At 36.5% G+C, this 10,188-nt stretch overlaps 2 long non-coding RNA genes across 2 annotated transcripts; both read right to left on the reverse strand.

The window, feature by feature from the left end:
* Positions 1-279: 279 nt before the first annotated feature.
* Positions 280-6,968, reverse strand: LOC126722039 (uncharacterized). Its single transcript, XR_007653957.1, has 3 exons — positions 6,935-6,968; positions 6,636-6,731; positions 280-342 (listed from the first exon to the last, which is right to left on the reverse strand). It is a non-coding gene; the product is annotated as an uncharacterized LOC126722039 (long non-coding RNA).
* On the reverse strand, positions 1,159-2,746 carry LOC126722033 (uncharacterized). Its single transcript, XR_007653956.1, has 3 exons — positions 2,680-2,746; positions 1,338-1,419; positions 1,159-1,237 (listed from the first exon to the last, which is right to left on the reverse strand). It is a non-coding gene; the product is annotated as an uncharacterized LOC126722033 (long non-coding RNA).
* Positions 6,969-10,188: the final 3,220 nt, after the last annotated feature.

Consider the following 10,188-nt stretch of genomic DNA (forward strand, 5'->3'; position numbering starts at 1 on the left):
CACATGTTGGACATAGAGCTAGATATAATGAGAACACACCTAATTAACCATGGTAGCAGCTGGTAAGGCAATAACTTTTGCAAATCTGCCAGCCATTTTTTGAAAACCAATTAGTCCACAAAAGAATGATACCTAAAATCAAGTAATTTACAATATAAATGTCTAAAAACCTAAGAATAAGTTTATCAAAAAGAAAAATAAAACAAGGACCACGAAAACAAATACCCAATTGAAATTAGAAGGAAAAGTTTCATGTACCTAGCATATATCTTATCAGTCGCAAGTTCATGTTGTCTTTCCCACATTGCCTCTTGTATTTTCACATCCTTCTCAAAACTCACTCTAAACTTGAAACAGAAGAAACTTTTCAAAATTATTGCAATCAAGCCAATAACAATTGTTTTGTGGAAAAAAAATAGCAAAAAAAAATGTTAAACACTATGCTAGAACGGAGAGAAATTCAAAACATTGTGCTAGATAATCAACCACTAATGGCTAACCTAGGCACTTTCTAAAGGGTAAGGGAGAGAATAATTTATTCAATTCAAAAACATATCAACACAAAAACCATCACCTATCCATGTATCTATACATTTAAGATTACAAAATTTGTCCAGTGAGAGAGAGTATAAACTTTGAGAAGAAGATATCTCACATTTATATTATAGGGAACTTGCATTTTATTTTTCATTATGTGGTAAAGAAAGTACTAAGAAGAGCACTGGGATTAACAAGGTTAAAAAAAAAAAAAAAGACTATTAACCACTATGATTAGTGCTATATGTAACATTGATGCATTGATTAATTCCAATGATGAGATTGGGGTGTGGAGATTAACAGGATTCTATGGCAACCCTGAAACACATAAGAGAATACAGTCATGGGAGCTGTTAAAATGTCTAGGGCAATAGATTGACAAGCCATAGGTGTGCATAGGAAATTTCAATGAAATTCTAAGTGTCAATGAGAAGGAAAAAGAGGGGGGGGGGGGACCGGTTTAGTAGACAAACTAGTTGCTAACCCGTGCGATGCACGGAAAAATTATTGTGTATAAAGATGTAAACAATTCTTTTTCTCTTCCTCTTTGATTATACATTAGGATTTCAGTCTCATAGTTTCCTATCCTTGATATGAAACAATAAATTATGTAATGAAAAATAGAAATCAAACTTAAGTTTAAATTAAAATGAATATGGTCATTCTTGAGCTATCTTCAACCTTTAATTGAATTCTATACCTGATAAGAGAAATGACAAATATAATGTTAATATCATATTAGTTTTTGTGTATTTTAATATAAATACATTAAAAACTTGAATCCAAAACAAAGCACTTACTAATCTTTGAAATTTGCAGTCTTAGGAATTTCCAAATCAATATAAACTCTTGTTCCACTTGTTGACAATAAGTTATACACTCCTGCAATGCACAAAATTCATTAAAAAAAAGTACAATTATCTATTGGGTAGTGACTTACTGACTCCATTTGAATATGACATTAGCTTTAAAATCACTTATTAGTACTTCAACAATCTTACATTATAAGTATATCTAACATGACCATAATCAACAATCTTACTTTTCCTATATATCTCTCACTTTGAAATGTACATAATTTAAGAAAAGTTCAAAGTACCAATAATATAGATGCAGAATGAGCAGTACAAAAAACATATGAATCCAACAGGACCTAGCACCTCTAGGACCAAAAGGTGAACTGAATTTGCATATCCAATTTCAAGGGCCATATTTACATTGATTGGCAGGTGGATATAGCATCAAATGTCCAGCCTGAAAAGGTTGAAGACATTTGGAACTTGAAAGGGATATTGAACACCTCATGGCATCGAGTTGAAGTTCGAGTTGGTCACTCAAATATGTAGACCAATGTCGAAACAGTATCAAATAAGTAATTGAATGGCTCAACACCCTTTTCCTTTTTTAACTCTTGGTTTAATTGAACCCCATTGCTTTCCTTTATCTCATTTACAAAAACAATAATTTTAGCATGTTGGATACCATTCAGTGGATATTATTTTGAATATTCTGTGGTGTGCAAGAGGCAGTTCAAAACTCTCATCAACCTTGCTTCTTATTTGCCAAGATTTTTACCAAGATTTTTACTTGATGGATGTTAAAAGCCAATCCTATCAAGTCTTATATGCATGAACTCTAATCAACCATGCTTTTATCAGGAAGCTATGACCTTTGCAGGCCCAAAGGTAGGCTTACTGTATGACCTTGGTTGCACCAGGTTTTTACTTTTTCCTGTAAGGTTTTCCACAATGGTCAATTGAAACCGTTCTGGCCTGGTCATATCCAACTGCCATTGTAGTACATCTCTCCCATTTCACATAAGGGTGGGCTCTATGTACAGGGATCCAGCTCATTCTTATGTGAGAACTTGAGAAGAGGAGAATATAGTATATGTATACTCATGGATTGTCACACCATCTCAACCATCTAATATTTGTACAAATTCTTCTAAAGGCTAAATTGTTAAACTATGCATAATTACTTAAAAAGAGAAATAGAGAAGAGAAATGAACATGCCTTTAAAAGTCTTGACAGTTAAACATGTAGCTATTATGATAAAAGGGCTTGGATTTTCAGTAAAGAAGCATATTATCAATAAATATGCAAGAAACAATACAGAATAAAGGAAAGATTGGTAAATACCTGACTGTGCTCGTCTTGTAGTTGTATTACCAAATAACCCAGATAACAAAATGCCAAATCCCTACCTGCAAAACAGTAAGAATCCGATTTTTAGCCAACATTGAGGAAACATTAATAGAAGTATGTATGAAATTTTTTGTTGATTGGAAGTAAACTTAAGGAGCAACAATATTTAAAGAGAAAGCCAACAATATTTGATTGAAAATTTTCATCTTTTTTCAATAGTTTTGACAGAAATTTGTATAATTCCACATTTAGATTTTAAAAAAATCCAATTCAGCTCTTATAATCAAGTTTGTTTCCGAGAGAAATAATTGAAAAAGTAAATTATAGTAATTGACTACTTACAAAACATATGGTGACTTCTTTAGGGATTTGATGAATATTACTTTAGAATTCATTCAAAAATACCAATCTAAGAGGCATTTTATCTTCTAAAAAACCATAGTAAAACGATTTGGAGGAGGTGTCCGATTTTTAGCCAACATTCAAGAAACATTAATAGAAGTATGTATGAACTTTTTTGTTGATTGGAAGTAAACTTAAGGAGCAACAATATTTAAAGAGAAAGCCAACAATATTTGATTGAAAATTTTCATCTTTTTTCAATAGTTTTGACAGAAATTTGTATAATTCCACATTTAGATTTAAAAAAAATCCAATTCAGCTCTTATAATCAAGTTTGTTTCCGAGAGAAATAATTGAAAAAGTAAATTATAGTAATTGACTACTTACAAAACATATGGTGACTTCTTTAGGGATTTGATGAATATTACTTTAGAATTCATTCAAAAATACCAATCTAAGAGGCATTTTATCTTCTAAAAAACCATAGTAAAATGATTTAGAGTGTTGAATGCTCAAGAGTGTGTAAGAAAACAGAGTCTCGCGGCTGGATCTCACGGGTGACTCGCGGCTGCAAGCCGCCAGAAGTAGCACACGTGCCAAGCATGCCAGAAGTTGAACGTCATGCTAGCTGGAGCACTACAGGACAAAATAGGACCACTGGCCATTCTGTTATCTCGCGGTTGGATCTCACGACTCAGTCAAGTTGAGAGGCCAAGCCGCGAGACAGCCCTGTTTTGAAAAACTTGACGTTTCACATTCCATTCTCACCCTAGTATAAATACCCCTTATACCCACGAAAGAATGAGAGCTTCTAGAGAGAATTTTGAGAGAGAAGCCCTAGAGTAAAACAAGATTGATTTATCCACAATCTTTACATAAGAGACTCTCAAATTCCTCAACTCTCTTCCTCTCAATTGTTAAATCCTTGAGAGGCATTTTACCAAAACCTTTTCTCACCATATCCATTACTGTGAGAGGGCTATTTGGTGTTCTGGGAAGCAGTTAGGAAGGAACCAATTTACATTGGTTGATGCTATGGTCAAGTAGTAAATCTGGGAAGCTAGAAAAGAAATAGGTTCGTCGCAACCTCGTTGGAGCAAGAAACTTTGAGGGCTTAGGTACACTGGGTAGATTAGGCTTGGAGGATCTATTGCTGTTCATGTATCTCAACTACATTTTCTAGTGGATTGTTTACCACTTGGAGGGCGGCGGAGAGGTTTTACGCCGAGGGCTTCAGTTTCCTCTTCGATAATACATTGTGTGTTGTCCTTGTGTTTGCATCTCTTTTCCCTTTATCTTTGCCTTTTATTTTCTGCTGTGGATGTGATTTTAATTGGCATAGATTGTTTACCAATTCTGTATTAAGTTTTTGTTCATGTTCCGAACATTAATTGTTTGATATTGTGAGAGTGCCTTTTTCGGGATACTCAGGCCCAAGGATCCCGGGCCTGAATGAAAAGGAAGGATTTGGTGGACCGGGCCTTGACTCATCGCAGCTAACGAGCTGTTTAAGAATCAAGTGAATGTAGAGAATACTTCTGACAGTATACAGAAAAATGACAAGCAAGGATATCGAAGAGTGCCAAAAATTAGCAACGTAAGTTCAGAAGGAAAGAAAAATAGGATTAGCAAGACGATAAAAAAAAAAGTGCTGTGGGGATCCTGGGAATTATGAAACAGTATTTTATTAATACATTATCTGTTTGATTACAGAAAGCTCACTAGGACGTGATACAAGGTCCAATCAAGCTCAAAAATTGCAGTCTTGAATGGCTATTTCAGCCTTCAAAACTTGCAAAGTTTGATTCTCGTTGAATCCGAGTATGTGCAATAGTGGCCTTTACAGGATATCGGGAAGCAGTATTTGTTTTTCCCTTAGTATTTTCTTTCTGCACAGATTTTTCTGATAGTTTTTCCTACAGAATTTCTTCTTTCTTGCGTTTCTTTCTTTTTTTTCTCGCTGCCTTCTTCACAACCCATCCCCTCCTTTTATAATGGAGTTTTCTGGGCGTCCTGGGGAACCGTTGGTTCCCCTGTTTTGTTCTTTTGCAAACAGAGCATGTTCTGTCCCCATCGTCTCGGTAAGTCCCTTTTCCGTTTTCTCTCATTCTTTCCTTCTCTTGGTTCTGATTCCTTCAAAAGCTTCTGGTTGGCCATCCTCTTTGGGACATGCTGAGATATGCCCTTCTCGGCATCCCCACTTTTGGCGCCTTCTACTTTTCCGTTTCTTTCCTATTTGGGCGGAATCCTGTTCTGCCTTTTTAAAAATCGTTTTGTTATCATTCTTCTTCCTTGTCTTGGTTCCCCGAGGCCTCTTCTGTCTGTGCCATGAGAGGTCGCTTGCATTCTTTTGTTTTCTTGTTTTCTTTTTTTTTTTTTCTGTCTTCTTTCTATCGATCTGTCCCAGTCTTCCTTTTTATTTGTGCTTGAAGGGATCTGCGCTTATTGAGGATCCTTGCTTCTTTATACTTTGCCATGGTCTCTTTTTTTTATGCTTCTTTCTTTTCTGGGCTTCAGGATCCTCTGGGCCTTCCTTTTATTCCCCCATGGGTCATCCGTATCTATTGCTTTGGGCTTAGCCTGAATTTTTCCTTTTGGGCTTGACTTGTTCTTCTGTTTTGGGCTTATTTTATTATGACCTTTTTTTAGACCTCAACAGATATAAAGCTTGAATTGGTAATTTGTAAATTGGGGGTCTAAACATTCAAGGGTGTTTTTACACTATTTGAACTTTCACTACAGAATTAGAAAACAAAAAGAGGTATGAGCGAACAACAAAAGCGTAATTAGAATAAACATAACAGCCCAATATAAATAAAATACCAAAACAATTAATTTAGAAAGCTAACATACCTGCAAAGAGTTCATCATGTTTGCAGTTGATCATTTCATGCAATTCTTCCTTGTTTCCAGAGTTATTTTTAGGATCACAGTTTTCATAATTATCTTATGTTGTTGTGACTACTACATTAGAGTTGTGGCAAAAAATATTATGTTTATGGATTCTCTTATCCCAATTGAATGGAAGGGTATAACGTTGCACAACCAGGTTGGCCAAAAGATGTATTCGTGTGGCCCACCTGAGGAAGCAAAATATGCAACCCAAGCCAACCCTCAGTGTCACTACTAATCCTATTACTTGGCAAGACATGAAACCGCAAGATGTTGCCATAAGAACATTTCACTAGGCTAGGCTCATAGTTTAATTTGAAGCATCCTAAGTTGATTGGCCTTGGAGTTCTTAAATTCAGACTAATAGGACTCATGTTTCGTAGAAATTTCAACAAACATTTTCATAACACATAAAGAAGCCTACCCGAAACGTGAAATTGAATGAGTAGATCATATAATCAAATTTAAAAGGAATTTCATCGAACATATATCATGAAAAAAAGAAAAAAAAAACATGTAGTTTAAGATTTAAATCAATTTTATCAAAAAAATTTCTATTATAACCATAATATAGCTATTCAGATTTATCACAACATGAGGAGGAAAAAAAATAGTTCAATGAAAACATCTCATATGTCATGCAACATCAAAAGAACATGTATGGAATAGGTTAATTCAAAGCAACCCAAAAAGATGATTCAAGGAAAAACACTCACCGTTTCATCATCCCATCTAGCAATCAAGTTCCCAACAGATATGCCCATGAGTACAGAATGTTGGCCAACAGCTTTGATGCCCCTGAAACTGAAATTCTGCATTTTGATTCAACAATGAGAAAAACAGTAACCCAAGATTTAAAAATTAAAAACAAATTTCATAGAAAAGTAGAGAGAGAAACCAAAATCAATACTGAACAATATCATAATTAGAACATATATAAAAGGAGGCAGAAGAGCTTTGAAGCCTACAGATGAATTGAAAGGCGAGGAAGATTCAGGGTTTGAACAAATCTGACCATAGTTGCGAGGGAGATCTGGGGCGTTGCAAGATCTCTGACATTCTAACCCACAATCGGAGATGACAGGGGACTGAAGTGGAGACAGAGAAGGCTGGCATTTACGGTTTGAGAGAGTGAAGAGAGAAGCAGCTGACAGATTCTTATAGGTTTGAGTAAATATGAAAGTTTACGTAAAAAAAATTTAAAAAGTGACACGTAAAAATGTGGGAACTTTACTTTTAAGGCATCGTTTGGAGGAGGGAAGGAAATTAAATAGAATGGAAATGAATAAAAAGAATAATTTTAAAATATTCTTTCATTCCCTTGTTTGGGAGTTTTAAGGGAGGGAATGAAAAGTTCATTTCCTTATTTGGGAGTTTAAGTGATAGGGAATGGAATAGGTAGGAGGGAACACTTCCTCTCTATTTCCTTAAAATCTCAAATTTTCATTCCCTTGAAAATTGGGAGGAATGGGAGGGAATGAAATTAGATTTAATAATTTTTTTACTAAAACTCTCAAAATACCCCTACATATTCAATCCTTTATTTTAAAATATGGGTCTAATAGTAATATTGTTATGAAATGATTCCATTTTATTTCCTTCATGTTACTCCCAAACAATATTACTTACATTCTATTCATTTTCATTCCTTTATTTTAAAACTAAAAGTTCAAAAACGTGTACAAAAACATTTTTGAACGTTTAGACCCCCAAAAATAACTTAACCAACACAAGCAATATGTCAAACAATAAGTGTGCGGAAACTTAACATATGCTATAATGTGAAATTGGTTAAACAACTATCTAAGCCATAACAAAATTAAACCACAGCAGATAATGTAAAGGCAGAGATAGAGAGGAAGGGAGATGCAAACACAGAGATAACACTCGATGTGTTATCGAAGAGGAAACCGAAGACCTCGGCGAAAAACCTCTCCGCCGCCCTCCAAGCGGTAATCAATCCACTAGAAAATACAGTTGGGATATAAGGACAGCAATAGACCCTCCAAGCCTAATCTACCCAGTGCACCTAAGCCCTCCAAGCTTCTTGCTCCAACGAGGTTGCGCCGAACCTTTTTCTTTTCTAGCTTCCCGGATTCCGCTACTACACCGTAGCATCAACCAATGAATATTGGCTCCTTCCTAACTGCTTCCCAGAACTCCAAACGACTGTCTCACAGAGATGATAATGGTGAGAACCAGGTTTGGTATAATGCCTCTCAAGGTTTTGACAATGGAGAGGAAGAGAGTGAGGGAATTTGAAAAGACTCTAATGTAGGGATTGTGTGTGAAACAATCTTGTTTTTCTTTAGGGTTTCTCTCTCAAAATTCTCTCTGGAAGCTCTCTTTCAATCGTGGGTTAAAGGGGTATTTATACTGGAGTGGAGAGGAATGTGAAACGTCAGGTTTTTCCAAAACAGGGGTGGCTCGCGGCTTGACCTCGCGGCTTGACCAAGTCGCGAGATCCAGTCGCGAGTTAACCGTATGGCCAGTTGTCTTGTTTTGTTCTGTAGTGCTCCAGCTAGCATGACTGTTCATCTTCCAGCATGCTTGGCACGTGTGCAGCTTCTGGCGGCTTGCAGCCACGAGTCCACCCGCGAGTCCCAGCCGCGACACTCTGTTTTCTTGCACACTCTTGAGCAAACTTCACTCTATCTCACTCACTACCCTTACAACAAACCCACCTAAATACAGGGTTACTAAATGCTGAATTACAAGCAAATTTGGCACGGAATAAAGCCAATTAGATGGTTGAATAAATTCAACCTTACAATCTCCCCCTTTGGCTATTCCGTGACAAAACCCTAAAACAGACTCTAGACTTAACATGTGAGTTGGGAACAGTTGAACAAAACTCACTCACACCTAACTCTAGAAGCTGTGAAGCACTTGAATCATATGAACATAATACTCCTAAAACACAACAATACACCATGATCATTGTAAGCAGAAAATTATAAATGCATATGAAACAGGCAATATGAGATCAAGCAAAGATGGAGTTAATAAACAAACCATGGCTTGATCAACCAAGTGAACACCACAAGGTAGTGATCACAGTGCTCATTCACACTTGGAATGAACACAAGGACATACAAGTTAACAAGCACAAGGCAAGACACTTGTATGCTCAACACTCAACCAATGCATAGCACACAAGACATATGCATCTAGGAACAATCCTACAAAGGCACAAGAGTGACAGTACATAAACCAAAATGCATAACATTTAGATTAAAGTACTGATTTCAAACATAGCATAAAGGCTGCACTTAAGCAAGGTACATACCATAAAGCCTACAAACTATGCATAAACCATAAACCCTAAAAGCTTACAAAAGCATATGGGTACAAACATAGAATATCCTGAATAACATCATCAACATATATTAAAGTTTAAACCAAGAGTATAAGTTTAGAGTTAGAAACATCTATACACCAAAACACAGTGTATCGAAACCATAACCATAAGTTTAGAAGATAAGACTAAAAACAAAGGAATGACAAAAGTATGTGTGTATGTGTGTACTCCCCCTATCACTATGCACACTTCCCTTTGAACTTTTCTCCCCCTTACTGAATGCTCTCCCCCTTTTTGTCACGAATAGCTAAAGACTCTCTTCCAACTTTCGTTGAATCTCATCAAGCTGATTCTCCATAGTCTCGAGGCGCATTTGGACATGGTTGTTTGTGGAGTAGAGAAGTGCCACAAGCTCATCGACGCGTTTCTGAATATGCTCAAGTGCACTGCCAACTCTGTCAGTATGAGGAGCAGTTTGTGCTTGCGGAATACCAGCCGGTGAAGCTTCAGGAACAGCACGTGATGTAGATGTGGTATGTGCAGGTGTCTCTGAGTTAGGGGCAGATGGAGTAACCGGAGAGATGTGAGCACTTCTTGGTGATTTAGAGGAGTGACTTCTGCTCGCTTGAAGAGTGAATAAGGAAATGGGACGTTGACGAGTCAACATTTTACCATCTGCAGGAGGAGTAATGCCTGCACTAAGAATGAGTTTCATGACGAGACTGCAAAATGGAATGATGTGATAGCCACCTCTCGTTGTTTGGAGTTACTTCATGTTGATCTGATGGGGCCCACCAGAACTGAAAGCCTAGGGGGAAAAAGATATATTATGGTCATTGTAGACGACTACTCAAGATACACTTGGGTTGAATTCCTTAGAGAAAAATCAGAAGCTTGTGAGAGGCTGGAGATTTTGTGCAAGAAATTACAAAATGAAAAGGGGATTCCAATAGCCAAAGTTAGAAGTG

The sequence above is a fragment of the Quercus robur genome, chromosome 1, assembly GCF_932294415.1.
Source record: "Quercus robur chromosome 1, dhQueRobu3.1, whole genome shotgun sequence".
NCBI classification, from domain to species: Eukaryota; Viridiplantae; Streptophyta; class Magnoliopsida; order Fagales; family Fagaceae; genus Quercus; species Quercus robur.